Here is a 21,692-nt window from a genome sequence, read left to right on the forward strand (position 1 = left end):
AATTAATGCTTTGTACACACAACATTCTTAGCAGCTGCATGCCTTTTAAAACAAAAATGGAGGAGACAATAAGATTGTTGTTCATGTGCTTTCTTGCAGCAATCAAGAAAATAAATAGTTCATGCCGGTTGGGTGTTTTCCATTCTAGGAAAAGTTATCTCCAGTCAGCTTCGGCGCAGGACTAGACTTAAAAAATCTTTTTCAAGGTGACTACTATTCTGGGCTGCATGAGCATAAGACTCCTTCTCTTGGGGAAATGGTACTTGCTTCTCTATTCATCAACTTTCTGATGGTCTGTGTGTACCAAGAAAAGGAGACCTGGGCAGATGAAGAGCAGGCAGGGATGATCACTGAGCCACCAGTGGTCCCACAGAGGTAGGGCTGCATGTCCCACTCAGTAAAGGGCATTGCCAGGTGGAAAATCCCACTGTAGTTTTAGTGGATAAAACTCCAAGCAGGAGGTCCACTCTTGGGCCTGAATTACTCCTTTCCCATCAGCCTCAAACGAAAAATTACCTCTGTCTGTTATGCTTGAGATAAATAAGGCTAAACAAAATTCTAAATTAAATGTAGTCTGTCTTTTAACCTGCTCCGCCTACTTAGAATTCCTGGCCCCTCTGGTCTCAAACGCCCCATTTTTTTTCACTCCCCATCCATATTCCCTGGAGCCCAATGGTCCAGTACATCACAGAAGGAGCCGATACATCTCCATGTGAATTTAAATCAACATGTCATTCTTGTGGCCCTTGAGTGTGAGGCCTCTTCTCTAAATGTGGAATGTTAAGCGCTAAGAAGCAAATGGCAGGAGGTATTTAAGGGCAGGCGTTTATTCAGAGCCTGTAAAAAAATCACTCCAGGACAAGGCAGAGATGGGTGGCCAGCCCAGGTCACTAAGGTCTGGGAGGCCAGAGCTGCCCACATGCAAATTCTGCTGCTGCTGTGGTCAGGACCCCAAGTCACATCCTCCAGAACAGATAAAAGCCAAACAAGATTTAAGTCCAGAGACACATTAGTGATCATCTATACACCAAGAAGCCCCTTGCTCCTCCTTCAACATAACTAATTTTGAATAATAGAAAATAAATCCGGGTCAATTTGGGGAGCTGTAAATCCAGTCTCAGTAATTCTGACCTCCATTAACATAGCTAGTATTTCAAATTCCACGGTAACAGTTGCTCTGCCTCCTTGGGGGCCGGGAGGTGGCCCAAGGAACCCAAGAGAAGTAATTCTCTCACACGCCTCTCAACCCCACAACCCCACAGAGAATGTCGGGGGGCTGGAGCAAAAGACACTGTTTGTGGTCCCTTCCTCCCGACTCCTACCTCGACTGCTTCTTCCTCAACCTTAACCTGTATTTCCCCTCAGCCTTTGCTTGAGGATCTTCTCTAAGGTTCCATGTTATTTTCAGTCACCTACGATGAGCGGGTTGCATGTTGTATCCAGGATGCCCACCTCTACTTACAGGGCGCTTACAGTTTAGCTGCCAAGACAGATCCTGAAACAAACAATTGCAGTAACTGCAGTACATGCTGTGCTAACAGAGGCCGCAGAGGTTATTGGAAACCCCCTTCCGAGGAGGTGGGAGTGGAGACTTCAGAGAGGAAGTGATGATGCAGGATGTGTAGGAGGTAGCCAGGTGAAGTGTGAGCGTGCGTGTGAAGGAGAGGGTTGTGGAAGAGGGAACAACCTGGGCAAAGTTCCAGAAGGGAGAAAACTCTGACACATGAGGGGGGAGTGGAAATTCTGTCTGGAGACTCGGTGGGAGTAAGCCACGACCAGGTCAGGGGAGGGGGAGCTGGGCAGCAGAAAGTGATGGCGGGGCCACAGAGAGGGATGGATCTTGGAAGTTACCTGATCTATTTTGAATATAGAAGACACCAGTGGTGGTGTTCCTGTTGTGGCTCAGTGGGTTAAGAACTCGACTAGTATCTATGAGGATGCAGGTTTGATCCCTGGCCTCACTCAGTGGGTTAAGGCTCTGGCATTGCTGTGAGCTGTGGTGTAGGTTGCAGACAAGGCTGGGATCTGGCATAGCTGTGGCTGTAGTGTAGGCTGGTAGCTGCAGCTCCTATTCCACTGCTAGTCTAGGAACTTCCATATGCCATCAGTGTGGCCCTAAAAAGACAAACAAAACCTAAACCAACCAAACAAAAAGATCACCAGTGGCAATGCGGAGCACAGACTAGGGGGACTGGAAGACTAGAGCCAGGATGACATGTTACAAGGCTATCCGTGGACCCAATAGTCACACCTTCAATCCCTTTGACAATAGCAAATTCACTTGGACCCTCCCACGCCCTCCTCCCACCCTCCGGGCACAGCTCAGTCAACCTGCAGATGCCTCTGAGGACCAGAAAATACTCCTTTATTTGGTGCCGCTAATCAGACTCACTGACTGGGGCACAATCTAATCCTATCCACCGGGAACACACCGAACAGCTCTTCAAATGGTCTAGGTCAGGCATCACATCTTCCCCGTGTTTGTTCTGAGAAAGGAGTACATTCCTGGTGAAATAGCACCAGCTCTTTCACCTGTTCTTCGTCAGACATGGTCCAATCGATTTGTTTAACCAACACTGTGGTACATGGAGTCCTCACACCATCCTGGGAATTTCCCTCTGAATTTATTGGTTCACAAATATATATATATAATAGTGTGAAAGGCTCCTGGAAGTGAAAAGCACACCCTAGGTGTGCTGTGAACAAGACAAGGGTTGGGGGGGGGGTGTCTTTCACGTCCCCCTGGAGAGACCACTAGTTTTCTGGGAAGTGGGCAGAACGCTGACAAAGTTCTAGAAGGGAGAATACTGTCCATCCTTTGCGTGTTCATCAGTTTTACCATCTTTGATTTTTAGTTGGCTACACAGCTACCTCAAATAAAAGCGACATGTTCCTGCCACTCCTGCGGTGGGTGAGGGGTGACCACGAGACTAAGACTTACATGGAAGTATTGCATGCGACTTCGGAGAAGAGTCCTTAAAGAGGGGGTAGCCCCTGCTGCTGCTGCCACCTCCTCCTTCTTCCTGACTGAGCCCCGAGGAGCCCTCTTGTTCCCCACATGGAAGCCACATGCCAGGGCTGAGAACAAGGGGGTATATAGTTCCTCTAAAGTGTCCCTCTTTCCTGGACCGTACCTTGGGACTTTTATGAAAGAGAAATAAACACTTATCGGTTTAAAGTACCGTGATTTTGTGTTTTTCATCACTCACAACCAAAGCCGAGTCCGACTGATACACATTCGTCATTTTGGGTAATTTCTTTCTATTAATGAAGCCCAAGATTTTGCTACCCCCACTATATCACATTATGAAATACTTTTTAGCCTTTTCCCTTTGATCTGCTGTTAAGTCCTATGCCTCCTCACTGGAATGATACATTAAAAACCACCAGGGGTCTTCACAGGAAGGCTTGGTTTCAAGGCTGGATGAAGAGAGATATGAGGCACTGGGCTGGGGCCTCTTTCCTCAAAGAGGCTGCACCCTCTCTAAGATCCAGGTGTCAGATTCTTCTGAGGCTATGAGCAAGGGATGACAAAACTGAGCACTTCTGTGTCCATCACAGAGAACTTGTTCTGGGGAGATGTGAGGTGGTGTGGGGCTATGGTGACTTCTCTGTTTGGGGAACCTATTGGTCAAGGCTTCTTCTGTCTGAGGTCTCACTGCCCTGTTGTTATAATTTCCCCCACATTGAATACCCTGATGCATACGGGCTTGCTAAATCTAACTCTGCTTAGTCAAAAAGGTTTCTGTTGACTCACGCGAATATGCATCACAGGAAAACAGTGGTGACACTAATTGGCAGAAAGCCAAACCCATCCAGAAGTCTCCACATTTTCTATAAAAGATGAATAAAATAATGAAGGCAAAAGTCCCTGTATGTTTCATCAATTTGGACTAATGCCAAAATTAAGACCAACGATTTCATTAAGCATGGTTCAGCTTCTAGTTTCATCCTCAAGAGCATCACTTATTAGCATAAAAAAAAAATTACTGAAACTATCTCTTAAGGGAGGAAGAAGGCGACAGTGGCCAGGAACCAACGTGGGTAAATTAAGAAATAAAAGTACTTACTAATATCTGAGGAATTCAGTTATATTGTAATCACTGATTTGAAGAAAGTATTAAAATAGATGAGAGATTAGTCACAATGCAATAGGGAAAAACAAATCTGATTCCATATTGGATCTGTTTCTGTAACTTTTGTATTCTATTGCTTTTGCTACAAATTAAGAATGTTGCCCTTAGCCTGAAATATACAGGAGAGTCCATTCTCAAGTCTCTGACTTTTAAAGGCATAATACTTTTCCATTCATATAGAGATAAAAAGTTGCAGAACTGAGAATAATATTTGTGTTGTTGGAGATTTACAAGAACACTGTGACCAGACCTATATGGACAGCTACAAGAACAAAGGGTTCTGACACCAAGTTTACAACAATCAAACACACCCCTTCTTTTTTAGTATAAAAGAAAGCCTGAATTCTAACCTGCGTAAGAGGTTCTTTAAGACGCTCGTCCACCACCTTCTCAGTCTGCTGGTTTTCCAAGTAAAGTTACTATTCTTTGCCCCAACAACTATTCCCTGCCTCAATTTACTGGCCTGTGGTGCAGTGAGCAGTATTAGCTTGGACTCATTAACAACAGTAAAAATGTAAACATGACCCCTATTAATGACACTGGGAACAGTCAGTCTCTAGGTACATCTCATTCGCTTGCTTCGTGTTCTAGGTAACTGAATTTTCCCCAGTCAGAAGAATCCATGGCTGAGCTCTATATGCCCCAGCTGCGAAATGGAGACGCTCTAGCTAGGACTTGCTAAGATTCCAAGTCCATTTCTCGAATCAGATCACAGAGTAAACACAATTCTCCTAACAAACTACTAGTTCAGCTTCATTCTTTTTCTTCTGTTTCTCTATGAGGAATGAATGGAATCTCTCTTGGGAATTATCCTGTGCCTAAGAGGAAAACAAGTACAAAAGTTCCCACATTTGGAAAACTAAGAGCCTGACAGATTTCATCAGAGAAAGATGTCCCAAGTCAGTATGTTCCTCACAGCCACACTCGTGCAATTTGTTATTTCCTTTAGGTCATGGTTGTGCCTCATGCTGCCATGTCTTCCTGTGCACATCTTGGGAACTTCTGGGCTCTGACAAGGTAACATCTGCAGCAGTGCAAAGTGGGGTGGAGGTTGGGGGGGATGGGGTGAAGACATGTTGAAACAGCATTAAGCATTTGACTGAAAATGGCTGTTTCAGGAGAGAAAGCACTGATGTATAAGGCAATCAGAGGGCAATGGCACCATCTCTTTTCACATAACAGGAACAATGAGGTGACCATGGAGGGGAAAATAGGAAAGACAATTTCCTGTAACAAAAGCAGCCAAGATGATAGGTTTTACTTCTGAACTTCTTTGCTTTTATGATTGGGAAGCAATATTTCATAAGATTACAATGACTTTTTTTTTTTTAAAAGACTGCTTTTTGTCATTTTCTTAATAACAAAGAAAGGTATCATTTATTTATGGCATGAGATCTGAAAATATATTGTAAAGAATTACAGTTGACTCTCAAACAGTGTGGGTTTGAACTGCACCAGTCCACTTATACACTGATATTTTTCAGTTTCAGTAATACAGTTACACAGTCCGTAATTGGTTGAATCTGAGGATGTAGAGGAACCATGGATACAGAGGGCCAGTTTAAGTTATATGTGGATTAAACCCTACATTTTTCAAGGGTCAACTGGATTTTCATGAACCAATCCTTCAGAGCAATGTGTATTTAAATCATTGTATATGACTATTTACAATAATTACCCATACCTATTTGATGGATCTATAAAGCATTTCTCTCTACCACGTAAATGTGAATCTTTATAAAGGGAAGTAGATCTTTAGGTGCTCAAGAAAAATAAGGAGACACAGTAGGAGGGAGGAGAAGGAAGAGGAAGGTGGAAGGAGAGGAAGAGAAGGAGGATATTTAATTCCCTAAAGGGAATGTATACTCCCCAATTATCACAATACCTTGCAAAGTACAATTCCCTCATAAACTCTGCATCCTCTAGAAGTCTATTTGGAGTAACAGACAACTACTTTAAGTCTGGAGTTCTATTCAATGTGTTCCAAGTTCTGAGGCCACCAGGACTACTCCAGAAGAATGACTCACATCAAAGACCTATTTATAGTCCAATAAGTAAAAGGTGTTTGTGAATAAATCAAAATGTCTATGAATTTAAAAGCCTGTAGAGATCAACCAGAGTCATATAAACCCTAATAAAAGCACTTGGGAAAGTCTCTAATGGAACCATGACACCCTGAAAAACCTCATGTGAACCCACAGACAAAAGGAAGATTCTGTTTTCATCCATTGTGGATGAGGTAGAAAAAAAAATCATGCAAGAAAAATAAAAATAGCCTTCCAACAGTTTTATTGGAGTAATCAAGTCCACTTGAAAAGGCACAACATGGTCAGCCATAGAATCCCAGAATAGAATCAGGGGCTCTTTAGGAAAGTGCTAATTGCTTCAATATATTTCTGCAAAGCTGGCAAAAATCAGAGGTTGAGAGAATGGAGGTACAGCCTTGCTCTGAGCAAAGGTGTTTTGATTAAAAGACAGGCCACTATGTGGGATTTACCAATGACTCTGTTGTGTTCAAAAGGGTATTTTTCAGCTGTAGAATGTGAGCTCCTAAAGGAAACACTCTGTTCAAAGGAACAGGTAAAAATGCAATAAATATCTGTTGAGAAGATGAACCTAAATTGCTTTTTTGATCATTTATGAATAACAGTATGGGAACTGCAATAACACAAAAGACAACAATATAACACAATAACATGAAAGACAACAATAATATAACCAAATTCCAACATTTTCATTTAATCGACAAATATAAGGAACACTTACTAAATGCCAGTCTCTGTTTCAGGCCCTGGGATTCAGTGGTATACAAGATAGAAAATATCTCTGACTTAGTGGTACTTACGCATCAGGGATAAGGGTTTGGCATATCTGGATTGTTGCCTGAACTGATGTGTTTAACACACTTTAAAGGATGGGCATTTTAATGATTCTTCAAATTATTTTGCCATGAATATACTAATTGTATATATACTAATTATTTTGTATATAATTGTATATATACAAATTATTTTGCCATGAATATACTAATTGTATATATACTTTCTTAAGAAATATTGGCTCTGGAAAGCAATGTAACAAATCCAATCAAAACAAAACAAACAACAACCAAAAACCAATCAAAGTAGCCTAAGAGTGTGCAAAATGTTTCTGGTCACATACAGTTCTACACTTATCAGGCTGTATTCATAATCACAATAATTCATAAATATCAGGCTATTTTTCCAGTTATCTGTCACCCATTGAACTGCTAGCTGTGAGGCATCATAAAAAAAGAAAAAGATGGCACCCTTTCTCTTGAGGCACTGTATTCCAATGCAAGAGATCATAAGACACAGAGAAATATATTTAAACACCATCTATCAAATGTAAACATAAATAATTACTAACTCAAATGCAAAATGCATTTGTGATGTAGACACTGAAATGAACCTGGAACTGCATACTTAAGGGATGAGTCAATCAGTGAGGGTCAGCTGTGCATAAAAATACTTAACTTAGGAGTTCCCGTCGTGGCGCAGTGGTTAACGAATCCGACTAGGAACCATGAGGTTGCGTGTTCGGTCCCTGCCCTTGCTCAGTGGGTTAATGATCCGGCGTTGCCGTGAGCTGTGGTGTAGGTTGCAGACGCGGCTCGGATCCCGCGTTGCTGTGGCTCTGGCGTAGGCCGGTGGCTACAGCTCCAATTCGACCCCTAGCCTGGGAACCTCCATATGCTGCGGGAGCGGCCCAAAGAAATAGCAAAAAGACAAAAAAAAAAAAAAAAAAAAAAAAAAAAAAAAAAAAAAAACTTAGCTTACACAAGGATTTATTTGTTGAAATATTTACCAAAAAATTCAGTGCAGTCATTCTCAATAATATGAGCGAAAAAACATTTTTTAACTGAAATCTTTTTCCTGTCATGTCTACTGTATTAGTGAGGGTCCTGATGGCAAATAGATGGTACATTCCAATTAGGATAATTTGCAGAAGGGTTAAGGATTAATCGTCCAGGTGTAGGTGAGGTGTAAGGGAATCCCAAGGGCTAGAGCAAGAACCCCAGGCTAACAGCAGAGATGGTCAGCATCCCTAGACCAAAGGACTGGAAGAGGAAGAAGTTTCTGGAACCAAGTAAGAGCAAGTCTTCTAGAGCAGGCTATCTTGAAAAGAGCAAGAACCTTCTGGTCAGTGCAGGGCAGAAAAGGGGGGGCATGGATCTGGAGGGGCAAATAGAAGGTATCTGACACATACATCAAATACGCTATTGCCCAACTAAGTTGATTAAATATTCCTTCCGTATTTGTTGAGCACCTACTATGTGCCTGTCCTTGCACTATGCAAGGACTCTAATAAAAGATCAGTAAGTCATGGTATTTGCTCTCAGGTAACTCAAAGTCTAGTGTGGATGACAGACATACGAACAGACTAGGTAAAAGACAGTGCTCCAGGCAGCCTCTATAACTGAAATAGGTCAAAGTGTCGTTAGAAACAGAGGAGACTGCAGAGGAGCTCTCCTTTGGAAGGGGACATTGTTAAGAAATTGCTCATTTGCCATATTACTCAACCATAAGAGAATGAAATAATGCCATTTGCAGCAACATGGATGGACTTAGATTATCATACTAAGTGAAGTAAGTCAGAGAAAGACAAGTATATGATATCACTTATATGTAGAATTTTTAAAAAATGATACAAATGAACTTATCTACAAAACAGAAATGGACTCACAGACATAGAAGACAACTATGGTTATCAAGGGGAAATGGAAGGAGAGATGAATTAGGAGTTTGAGATTAATTTATACACGTTACTATATATAAAATAGATAACCAACAAGGGCTTGCTGTATCGCACAGGGAACTCTACTCAGTATTCTCTGATAATCAAATGGGAAAAGAATCTGGAAAAGAATGGCTATTTGTATCTGTATAACTGAATCACTTTGCTGTACATCCGAAACGAACACCACACCTAAATCAACTATATTTCAATAAAAATAAAAATTAATTTAAAAAGCAACATTACTGACATAGACTTGCTGTAATATCGAGTTAATTATATTCAGGATAATAAAGAAGTCACTGAATTATGGTTCTATAATTCTATTGCTATATTTATAAAGACAAAAGCAATATGTACTAAGAGGCCTCAGCAAAGCCCTAAATGTGTTTTGGATTTTTTTTAAACCACAATTCATATCAGAAATAGTTCAATGCCTCCATGTTACAGGTGATGAAATCTGTTTAATTTACTTAGTAACAGAGAAAGACCAAGAAACCAGGTCTCCTGGCTTCCTGCTAAGTTTGGGCCTTAGAGGCTTGACATGTTTTAGGAGTGATGTGAACTGCACTCAAGTCAGTTACTTCCCCCTCTCATCACTGTCCCATTCCATTTCATTTCTTTTTATCCTTCATTCTTCTTACATTGGTTGGAGGGTCTCTCAAAATTGGCATCAATGAAGTTCTTAAGAATCAGAAGCTCAAATCCCTAAAATCTGTTACAAGCAATAAACTTGAGCAATGTGTTTTTCACTCTACTATTTGTGGTAGCCTGTACTTTCTTGGTGTGATTTCTTTTTATGTAATGTGTGAATTTTACAGCATGATGTCAACATGGTGACATGCATCACCATATGGTTGCCAGGCAACTGAATGCTCCAATCTGAGGACTGTCCTTTGAGCAACTGTAGTGACCTAACTGGTGCCATTTATTGTTTTGTTGGTAACAATTATTTACCAACAGATCTACCACTATCTTTCATTTAATCATTTCTAGAAGACCGAGCAAGAACTCCCAGGGATTCCATGATTAGTTCATCATTAAACATATATTTAGTGTGTAGTGTTTTTCAGGCACTGCATTTGGGGTACAAACATACATAAGACGTGGTCACTCCTTTCAAGAAGCTCAAGTGAAATTTAATTCAATTTCCCCAATTTTTTTTTTTTTTTTTTTTTTTTTTTAGGGCCACACATGGGGCATATAGAGGTTTCCAGGCTAGGGGTCGAATCCAAGCTGCAGCTGCTGGCCTATACCATAGCCACAGCAACACTGAATCCAAGCCACGGTCTGTGACCTATGCCACCTGGCAACATAGGATACTTAACCCACTGAGGCAGGCCAGGGTTCAAACCCTCATCCTCATACTAGTCAGGTTTGTTACCACTAAGCCACAACAGGAATTCCCTCAATTTCCCCAATTTTAATTGACTTACACCACATATCCAAGTACCAGGCTAGGGAAGACATGGTAACAAACGCAGAGATACAAGTCCTGTTTCTTAGACCAGAGCCTAGGGAAGGCACTACAGCTCTCAGGCTGAATTTCCTCAATCAGATGGATGCTTTTCCTTGCAGCAGCCCAAATGCCATCACTTCTGAGGGGATGCATCGGACTCTTCCAACGTACAGGCTGAAGGTCCCCTTGCTATCAGAACCCTTGTCCTTCCTTTCCCCCAAAGGTCAAAGACCTGCCTCCCTCCTTCCATCCTCACCTTGTTACTCCTTTTAAAAGACTCCCCATTTTCCAGCAGAGAGCAAAAAACAGCTGAACACTGAGGTCTTGGTCCTTAAAAAAAAAACAAAGTTGCATTTTGTTTTTGATCCTCAAGTCTTTTGCTTGGGATTTCCGAGTAAGTCCTCAACAGAAGATGTTTACACATTTAAGGAGAAACAAGGTATATCTATATGCTTAAAGAAAAATCGATATCTTAGGCAATAATAGTACCTTATAGGAGCTTTCTGGTTCTGTATGCCAGCCTAATTTGTGTTTTGGTGGAATAAATTTTCACAATTGAGCAAGTTAAGCAATAAAGGTTTTTTTAATCAGTTACCTAAAAATAGCTCCTTAATCTTTTCAAAAAGGTTTGTGAACATAAAAAATAATTTAGCTCATATGTCATTAAAAATTAGCTTACTTCAAGCCAAAAGGATAATTATGGTGATTGACGAGTAGTATAAATACAAGAGTAAATAGTTCTGTTGAAAAGTTTTTATTGTTGCAGGGCTAATGAAATTGCCAGAAGGCCAAGCATCATCGAGTAATCTGTTTCAGGTTGCCCTCTTTAGACAAAAATAAAAAGAATGCAGGTTCTTTTTTCTTTGATTTTTGCCTGCACATACCACACATAAATATAGCTAACTGTGTGAGAAAATAAAGACCGTCTTGGGTGTGGATTGGGGGACAATTCTGCAACACCATTATATTGGTTGAAAATGTATGGTTACCAAAGGGGACAGGAAGGAGGATGGGAGGGATGGACTGGGGGTTTGGGATTGGCATATGCACACTGAGGTATATGTAAGGATTGGCCAACAGGGACCTGCTGCACAGCAGAGAGAAGGCTACCCAATATTTGTGATGATCTATGTGGGAAAAGAATCTAAGAGAGAATGTATATGTGTGTATGTATGACTGAATCACCTTGTTGTACAGGAGAAATTATCACAACCTTGCAAATTAACTATACTTCAGTAAAACAAATACTTTGGAAATTTCTGGAAATAATGGAGGTTTAAAAAGGGACATGAGGAGGATATATGGTTTTAGCAGGGTCTTTTAAACTAGTAAGCTTGGTGGATAACAGAAAGTCAAAAATGATGGACCACGGAGTTAGGAGGGTGAAAAAGACAAGGGAAAGATATTATCCAATTTCCTGAAAAAACAGTACATCTGCACCTCACCATTCTTTCAAAGTAACTTAAGGAATGATGTTAAATCACTTCCCCTTTTTGTTTTCATAAAAGAGATTTACTCTGCTCTCAATAAAAGGGCTTGTTTTCTCGTAACTGCTCCAGTTAGATTTCTCTATTGTAATCTGGAAATCTATGGCTTTGGGGTACTCTGAGCATGGCTTTTTGTCATATGCTCTTTCTGCTGTGTAATGCTGTGCTACAAAGGATGTCATTCCAATTACTTGCTGGCCCATCTTTTAAGGCCCTTTAAGGTTATAGGGCAAAATCTGCCCAAACATTCAATATAATGTTAAAGTTGCCATTTAGAAGTCAAGGTGCAGAACTGTCTTAGACTCAGCGACTCTAGGTTCTAATGGTTTTTGGTTTATGCCCACAATTCCTTCAACTGAATGCTAAATTGTGGTCACCTTAATGATACTGCTTCATCCTTAAAGCAATAAGGATGGTCATAAACGAGTTTCAGCCAGTGAGTATCCCATAGATCAAAGTGATCGCAGATGATGCCCATCAACATCACTGCCTGAGGCTGCCTCTTTTTACCTATGCACACAAAGCAGGCCTTTTTTGAGGGCTGGTCCTGGCACACTGGGTAATACCCATCACCTCTAATGGTGAGGCTGCCTCAGGCTGCGCCACTGTTTTCAAAATACAAGCAGTGCTGAAATCCACTTTACAGTGTGGTGTTTAACTGCTGTTCCTTAAAAACTGCCCAGGCGGTATCTGCTTGGCTGTGAGTAAATCAATGATGATCATAAAAAACAACAAGTTCCAATCCAGCTAATCCAAAGGCTTGGAACCTTGCCATTATCAAATGGGGAAGGTACTTTGAGGATGTGGGTTTCTGTTTTCTTGTTTTTGTTTTTGTTTTTTTTGTTTTTGTTTTTTTTTTAGGTCAATGTCCTAGTTGTGTAAACATATATAGTCATCACTAAATAGATGCCTCTCCATTACAAAGTCAACAAAGAACAATTTTTTTTTAAAGCCCCCACTTCCTCCCCAGGAAACAGTGTATGTTCAGAGAGGAAGCTGTCTTCCTGTTTTCTCCATACTCGCACTTTTGCAAGGTTTTTGTCTAAGCTTCCAAACTCAGAGTCTCCATCACATGGAACAAGCTCTTCTAAACAATTGGCCACATTTTACAGCAGGGAAATAAAAAAAAAAAAAAAAGAAAGTTTTATTTCCCACAAAACATGAAAAAGTATTATTAGCCTAAATTGTCATTGACTATATATTCTTAAATTCCATATTCCACCCCAATCTCCATCTCATTCGATGTATACTGAGGGCACTAAATTGTGGTTATTCTGTCAAAATTCTTTGCAAAATGCATCAACTCTTAGAATCCCAATGACAAAAGAAACTTGACAGGGCACCTGCTTTTTATTATTTTTGTATTTTGTGATACAAACCCGGTGTGCCTGGCACCCAAGAATAAAGTATAATTCAAGAACGTTTTGTACATTCTGCTCTAAAATTTTAGCATTTCAACAATGATTTCTGGAGCTATTAAAAAGAACCATTTGGAAATAAAGCCATTGCCCCCTTTTTTTCTGAGTTTTTAAAATCAGTTAAGGAGCTTTTATTTCACCCAGTGATACTGAAGCAATAAATTCTCAGATAAACCAGAGAATTAAGGCAGGGCTCGATTGAGAGGATATTTTCAGTGAGATGAATTTTGAGTTTGGTAACTTTTCAGTTTATCTCTTTTACTCTTGCTTTTACATCCCCAGTTTGTGAATTCATCAAGTCAAGGTTTTCAGTGTTGTCCAGAAGATCGTCTAAATCCAAATCATCAAAGTGCTTGTTAAAATGCAGATTCTTGACTCTCGGCCAGATCTAAGACATCAGAATTGGGCCTGGGAATCTGCATTGTTGCAGCTGCCCAGTTTGACTACTTAAGGGTGTGATAAAGACATAAGGGCTTATCTCTCTCAGGGGTATTTACTTGTTAATAGCAACCAAAGACTTGAAAACCTTTAAAATCTATAACTTTTTTCTCCTTAGGGGCCAGATTTTTTTTTTTTTTTGGCTGTGCCCATGGCATGTGGAAGTTCCCAGGCCAGGGATTGAATCTGCACCACAGCAGCGACCCAAGCCACTGCAGTGACAACACAGGATCCTTAACCTGGTGCATTGCAAAAGAACTCCTGTGGGCAAAATCTTTGGGGGCAAGAAAAACTTTTTCCATGCCCCACAAACCTTATACTAAGGGCATCTTCATTTACTATTCACAAATCTAACTATTGAGATCAAGTATCAAGAAAAAAATAATTTGCATTCTTTACTGGCAGCCTATATAGCAGACTGTGATGGGTAAATATTCTGAGAGTGATTAACCTGGGAAAAAGCATTATAAAATCTGAAGGCTCTTTTACTTGTGATTATTTTGAGTACATTTACACTTCAACAGTACCCACAAAACTTACTATTAGTTTTTAAATTACCCTCCACATTATGTAACAGAACCACAGTATTTTAAGAATATATCAATTCCTGATAACTGTCCAGTTTGAAAGAAATAATTCTTCTTATATTTCTAGCTCCAAGAAACACCAACAAGCATACTTTATAGTAAATGTTCAAGACTTTACTAGAAAAGCAGATTTTAAAGCAAACTGATGGGTCAGATTTAGACAACCAATAGTTAACTACACCTAACTTTGATGATTCTCAATGCTGACTAAAGCATGTACCAAATGCCTTATTGTTTTAGATGCATCAAAACAATTTATACAAATTTATCAAATGATTTATCAATTATTTATAAATTAATACAGCGTCAAGACGATTAAAAGGCATTCATTCACTTAACACAGACCGACCATTTAGACTTATAATGAAATAGCTCTAAAACAGGGTGTTTGTTGTGTCCACCTACAAGCCATTCAGCCTTTTTAAGACTCAATTTACTCACCTGTATCAGCAGTAGTGAAAGGAACTGAGTCAAAGGGATATTGGGAGGATTAAGTGATAAATGTACTTAGCACAGCCTCTACAGTAAGTGCCCAATAAATGTCCATTATTATAATTATTTTCCTTGCTTTTTTATCTCCAGGCACCATGTTAGACAATACGACAAACCAGAATACTGTTATAAAACCAGCATATCATTCAACTCCTAACACTATCTTGTACACTGCAGCATGTCAATATAATTGGCTTCTTCTTTTTCTTTTTTTTTTCTTTCTTTTTTTTTGTATTTTTAGGGCCGCAGCTGCTGCATGTGGAAGTTCCCAGGCTAGGAGCTGAATTGGAACTACAGCCACTGGTCACCACAGCCACAGCAATGCCAGATCCTCAAACCCACTGAGCGAGGCCAGGGACCGAACCCATGTCCTCATGGATACTAGTCAAGTTCGTTACTGCTGAGTCAAGACAGGAACTCCTGGCTTCATTGTTTTGAAATTCTTTTGTCTCTTCTTTTCCTATGATTCATATATGCACTGCTTCCTCAAACCACATGTTACACTGACTTCATTCTGCCCATTTATTAGAACATCTTTACATTCAGATTCCTCATCTTTGGATCTAATAATCAGAAATTAGAGGGTCAGATTGGCTTAAGCATAATGATTACTTTTTTAAACAATTTAGGTAAATTAAAGTTAAACTTTAGAGAGATCTCAAACTTGTTGAAAACCATAAGGGTACAGAAATATTCTGAAATCTTAACTCTAAACTCTTGATATCTTGATGTGATACTAAAACCACCTGTGAAGCCTCTTTCTGTAATTTGTGTGTGGAGTGCAAAGTGAATTATTTAATAAATGATAATCAACCATCAAATATTTCACCATGGAAATAGAATGATAAACAATGCTCCCTGCGTCTTAATAACAGTCGTAAGTGCATTCAAATACTTCTTTATTGAATTCCTTGTAAGGCACTGTCCAATGTGACAGGGTCTTTGAGATTTTAAAAGAATATTATCATCCAATTTAAAGTTGTACTTGTGAAAGATAAACAAAAAGATATCATAACAAAGTTATGAATAAAGGCTATGAATGCACAGAAGATGGAATAAATAATTACTCACAAGAGGGATCTAAAAATACTTTGTCTTTCTTAAAGGCTAACTTGCTGAGATCTAAGAGGGAAATTGTAAGAAAAAGGGAAGATGAGAAGCATGGACAGGGCCTTTGAGGAAGAAATCACACATCTCTTGTATGACAAACACGTGGGAAAAAGTTGTAAGTTTATCATGCATGGAACCCAGTGGTTCATAGGGCACTTAGTGGAGAGAGTAGAAAGAGTTTGGAGTTCTAACCTGGAAGTGTGTATGTGTGTGTGTGTGAATGGAGGGGCAAACAAGTTCATTTTTGGACATAACATGTTCAATGTGCCTGTGGGACAAAGGCAGTGATGGCCAAGGTACATCTGGACCTGGAGGTTAAGAAAGAGATTCCATGTGAAAGATAATGGATTTCAGAGTCAGTATCAGATAGGTGGCAACACAGGCACACGTGCGCTGTGTGATCAGCCAAGAGAGCAAGCAGAATAAAAAGTCCAAGGGGAGATCCCCAGGGAACACTAACATTTAAGGATTTAGCCTTGGGAAGAGGCTCCAACAAGGAAGGGGCAATTAGAGCAGAAGGAGGCAAGAGGCAATTTGGAAGCCAAAGTTGTGGAGGAGACGTTTGAAGCAGAGATTGTCATCATCTTATCAGTCAGCAGCAGTGGGTGAGGCTTCCCTCTGAAGACTGGGCTGCTAACAAGGGGTTAATTCACTGTCGCTCACCACTCTTTCACAACCTCCCTGAGAAGTGCTAGCAGAAAGAAAATGGTCCCATGATAGAGATGGCAGAAGAGAGGAAGAGAGAAGGAACAAGAGGCTGAGATAACTCATGCATGAGTCATCAGCCCATAAACCAGAGAGAGTCAGCAATATGACTGTTCCTCCTGAAATAAAGAAGCAGAAAGGGCTCTCAGTTAAAAAGAAAGTCTTCTCCGAGTTGAGATAGCATGGTAATTTAAGCAATGTGCACACTGCTTGCGGCAACTTGGTGAATATGTGTGGATGGATGCACTTGGGAAAGACTCTACTGACAGGGCCCTCAGTTGCCTTATGTTATAATCAGGGTCTCTTTGCTCCTTGCAGGTATCCTATGTGGTAGGGATTATTTGGGGGGCATTTTACAGATGAGTTAAACAAAATACAGAGAGTGTAGGAAACAAGATACAGAGAGTGCCCAGACAGGTGATAAGTAGCAAAGCTAGATTTCAGATTTTGGGCTCTCTGCTCTGTCCACAAAGCTTATGCTTTGCTTCCAGCTGGGATCCCTAGAACTTTCAAAGTCAAAGTCATTAAATATGCTTCATTTTCCCCCGTTAAATGTAAGGCTATGAGGGAAGCTGGATAAGTGCGGTTACGTCCACAACAGGTAAAGCAATGGAGGATTTGCCTAAAGTATATGGAAGCCGGGTCTTCTAATTCTACACTATTTTATGGTCTTTCAAAGGCCAGTAAATGTATTACATTGACAGACATTAACTTTGAAACCAAAATTAACATCTTGGAAAGCAACTATTGTTACACTGAAAAGTGTATAAAATACCTTTTCTTTCTAGAAATTATAGCACCATGGAAATGAATCATACCAGAGTCTGTCTTAAGTAGAGATGGCAGTTTATGGATAGCCCCCTAAAAAGTAGCAGTTTTTCCTCCATCATCTTACTAGTTAATCTTCCTGGGAACAGGCTGATATTTACTCATCCCAAGAGAGTGTTGAATTGTCTGCACTCCAAAAGATACCAAGGATAAGGTTTTAAGTTCCCCACCATTAGTCATCACACGGAGAAAAGTGACAGAGCTCTTTACAGATGCAGTGCTTTTTCTTCGCCCTTAAAATGGCAGCTGAAACAAAATTCAATGGGTCTAAACTAGGAAAAGTCAGTAAAGAATGCTCTCCCTTCCTCAGTGATCCGTTCCCCGGGTAAGATGTGAAGCACTCTGTGGTCTCCAGACAACAGGATCAGATAGGCTAACAATGCATTTGAGAGCTTTGCAAAGAAATGCTAGACAAAATAGATCAGGTTAAAGTAGACACAGAGGCCCAGCAGCAAATTCTAATTATTTTCATTCCTGGTCTTGCAACAAAGAGACAATAGTTAAAAAAAAAAAAATGTAGATTTTGGGTGTGTGGGAGTGGGTGTGCGCATGTGTAGTGCAGGTATTTCCTCCTCATATGACTGATTATTGATGCTCAGAATATCTACATAAAATGATCCATTAGTGGACTAAACAGTTGGGTAACAAAAAGTGAATTCATCCTTAGAACCAGGAAAAGACACGTTTCTAACAGGTCTTTTGAGGCCATGACCAGATTATTCTGGTAAAGTGATGTGAATGAAACAGATTTCCGAGTCAAGAAATACTGGATTCTAATTCTAGCACTTCCATTTCTAGCCATCTAGATCCTAGACAAGTTGCTGAACTTTCTGAGCTTCAGGGTTTTTTTTTTTTTTTTTTTTTTTTTTTAAGGTCTATAAAATGGAGGGGAAAAAGCACCAACTTCTTAGGGTTCTTATGAGGATTAAATGTGATAAGGGATGTAAACTCTCCGGAATCACTTGTTCCCATTTTCCTCCATGGATTCCCACTTCTTCTGTAAAACCATGCAACAGAATAGGAAACAGTTGCTGATGGTGGTAAGCCATGAACTCAGTTCCAAGGCAGAAGGTTTAAATAACCAAGAGAACTCCAGGAATTGTTGATGTAGTTATCTTCCAGATGAGAAATGCTCATAGTCATGTGGAACAGGCTGTACACTTGCTTCTAAGTCCTTGGCCAAAATTTCTGTCTTGAATAGCAGTGGTTGGCTACCCACACTACCCTCTAAATGCAGCTATATTTCAGGAGTTGTCAAATAGCTAATGTGTGTTGAAAACCAAAAAAAGTTGCCCTTTCCTCCTTAAATTCTTAATCACACCCATTTGTGCAAAAATACAGGTGCTTTAACCTTTCGTAAGAAATAAGATTTTGAACTCAGGTCCCATTAGGAAGTGGAAGCTGAGGATTCAGAAAGCATCCTACACCTTTTGATGCATCATGATGATACGAACGTCATTCTTGAGTTGATCTTGGGTAGCTGAGCTGGGGTCTAGTTGTTCCCTCCCTGTCTTCCCTTCACAGAGATAAAAGACCCAGCCTGTAGGAGATGTGTCTCTGTGTGCTCCTTTTTTGTACGAGGAGCTAAGGAAGCTGCTTAAGGAATTGCTGCCAGTGGCTCATGAAATCATGAGTCATTTGTGCAGTAAAGTGAATTGGCCATTTCTGTTTGTACAAAGTTGAAAAGGGGGTGGACTGAAGATGGGGTGATTCCAATGCAGAAATAAATGCTCTAGGAGGGGTCTGCACCCCTTGAGATGCTGGGGGTTACAGGTTTCACAGTGACTGAGTCCCCAGTGTGACCATCCTCCTGAGTCACAAATCTTTATGGAGGCCTTATGACCTCCCTGACACCAGCACATGACACAGAACCTTGAGGGTCACGGAGGGCTCTCTCTTCCACTTCCTGTTATTTTGACTTGTCTGCTTTGTGTCATGTTTTTAAAGGTCTTACTACCACCTCTGTGAGCTGTTTCTCAATGAGACATTGGTAAGTTAATTCCTCTGAGGAATACATATTGTTATCCCGTCTTCTGGGATGAGGACATCCACAGGAGGACCGGGCAGTGGCTTTCTCGGTGCAGTGCAGAGAGTCAAGGGCAGACCGCCCCAGTGAGCAGCTCAGCCACCAGCCCTCTGAATCTGCCACCACCTGGACAGGTGGCTCCCTCCCGCTCTTCCACCTCCACACCTGCCGTGCACACAGCCCAGCTGCACCCGTCACCTGCTGCTGCCGGCCATCCTCTCTCTGTAACCCATTTCTTCCTGCCCTTGGACTTCTTATCCTCATAATCAAATGACATTTCCAAGTCCAGAAAGTGAAGAGCCATGGTTTAGGACAACACAGGCAACAAGAATGCCTTGGTAGCTTTGAGTTTTAGGTGAAAAGCACCCCCCAAATAGAGTTCATAAAATTGTAAGAGAGGAATAGAAAAATTTAAGGCTGAGACAAGTACTGCATAGTTTGAGGCAGAGTTATAGACTCAATTAGCTAAAAACAATTTTGCATCTTTGCCTAACCATGTGTCCCCAGTCCGTAGGAACTCCACACACAGGGGCTACACAAGTTGTCAGTGAGAACTGAGTCCCTTTCAGGCCTGCCTCCTGGACCAGAGGGTGAGGATTTAACATTGGATGCTGAAGAGGATTCCCACTGTTTCCGAAAATGAAAGATGAGGAGATTTTCACCTACTCTCAGTGTAAACCCTACACTCATACTTGGCCCTCTTTTCATCATCTATGTCCTCACTTTTCTGTCCTAACCTATGAGCCTGGTGTACGTCCCAGGAAGAGGAGGCCACTGCTTTCTCTGATTTTACTGCCTCTATCCAAGCCCACCTTGGAATTCTCACTGTGGCTCAGCAGGTTAAGAACACTATATAGTGTACATGAGGGTGTGGGTTCGATCCCTGGCTTTGCTCAATGGGTTCAGGATCCAGGGTTGCCATAAGCTGTGGTATAGGTCACGGATGTGGCTCTGATCTGGTGTTGCCATGGGTGTGGTGTAGGCTGGCAGCTGCAGCTCCAATTCAACCCCTAGCCTGGGAATTTCCGTGTGCCACACATGTGGCACTAAAAAAAAGAAGAAAAAAAAAAAAAAGCCCACTTCAAATCTTACCTTCTCTGTGCAGCCTTCCCCAATCCTTCCCTCAGGACTTTACTCCTCACCCCACCCCACCCCCACCCTTCTCTTAATTGCTACAACTCTCATTTCTGGTATCATTACATTTAGAGCTTTGTCATTTGGCTGTTCTATGTGAGCACGTCGGGTCTCTGATATCCTCTTTGTCTTATACTCCCACAGTGTGTCCAGACCAGTGGCATATTCCAGGTTATTGTCATTGAACAAAAGCCTACTGATCACCTATGTGTGTCACAGATCATCCTCTGTTTTGAGAATACAAAGTAGAAAAAGACATAGTCCCTGGTCTCAAGAAGTGTGGCTCCCACTGGGATAGGAAAGCAAAGAAACAACAGATGGGAATCAATGTTAAGAGCCTTCTCATGGATGGGAGAGATACAGGGCTGGAGCAACACAATGGAGGGGCACCCCACTCTGGGTGGGATACTGGGGAGCAGTGGTCAGCAGGTGACTTTTGAATTAAATTTTGAAAGATAAGCAGAGGTTTACCAAGGAGACAAAGGGCAAAGGGGAAATCCCGCCAGAGGCAGGAGGACACACAAAAGCATCAAGTGGTGTGTTTAAAGAGATGCTGAAAATTGCTAGAGACCAGGGAATTTGAGAGCAAGGCCACAGGGAATTAAGGTCCAGACATTCTATTTAAATGGATGTATGAATGCATCCAACATAATCACCTCATTCAGTCCTTATTACATGTTTTATTGCTGTTCCTATCAAAGTATAAAAAGGATTTGCTCAGCTATTTTATAATTTGTCAATTTATACCTCTACATCATTAAAATATTTCCCTTGATCCCAGGAAATTCCTTGATGGAGAGTGAGAGTGGTCCTTTCTTTGCATTTACTGTCTTATACAAGTTGGAATGCATTGTCTATCTAAAAAAAAATCATGAGACATGTCAACTGTTACTCGAAGGTGTGGATGGTACAGTTCACAGCACTAAATGCTGCCTTGCACTGTTCCTACTCAATGGGAGGTAGACAGACTCTCAGAGACATCAGATTTAGAGTTGATGCTTCAGAAACTGTTCATTGACAGCATACGCTAGCATCTTCCCTTAATGACACATCTGTGCTTTTGCTTTTATGGTTTCCTCTCTACTTTACAGACTCAACCTTTAAGTCCCCCTCT

General features: G+C 40.9%; 1 protein-coding gene and 1 long non-coding RNA gene across 9 annotated transcripts in view; one reads left to right on the top strand and one right to left on the bottom strand.

The window, feature by feature from the left end:
* The window catches only part of MAML2 (mastermind like transcriptional coactivator 2), a 374,722-nt gene that overhangs the window by 225,175 nt on the left and 127,855 nt on the right, over positions 1-21,692 (bottom strand). The window lies entirely within an intron of this gene.
* On the top strand, positions 98-3,182 carry LOC146399815 (uncharacterized). Its single transcript, XR_014815092.1, has 2 exons — positions 98-206; positions 2,856-3,182. It is a non-coding gene; the product is annotated as an uncharacterized LOC146399815 (long non-coding RNA).

Source organism: Sus scrofa, chromosome 9, assembly GCF_054392235.1.
Source record: "Sus scrofa isolate SSC_HxYL_T2T_F1_AM1 chromosome 9, Sscrofa_HxYL_maternal_Yorkshire_Landrace_v2.0, whole genome shotgun sequence".
Lineage (NCBI taxonomy): Eukaryota > Metazoa > Chordata > Mammalia > Artiodactyla > Suidae > Sus > Sus scrofa.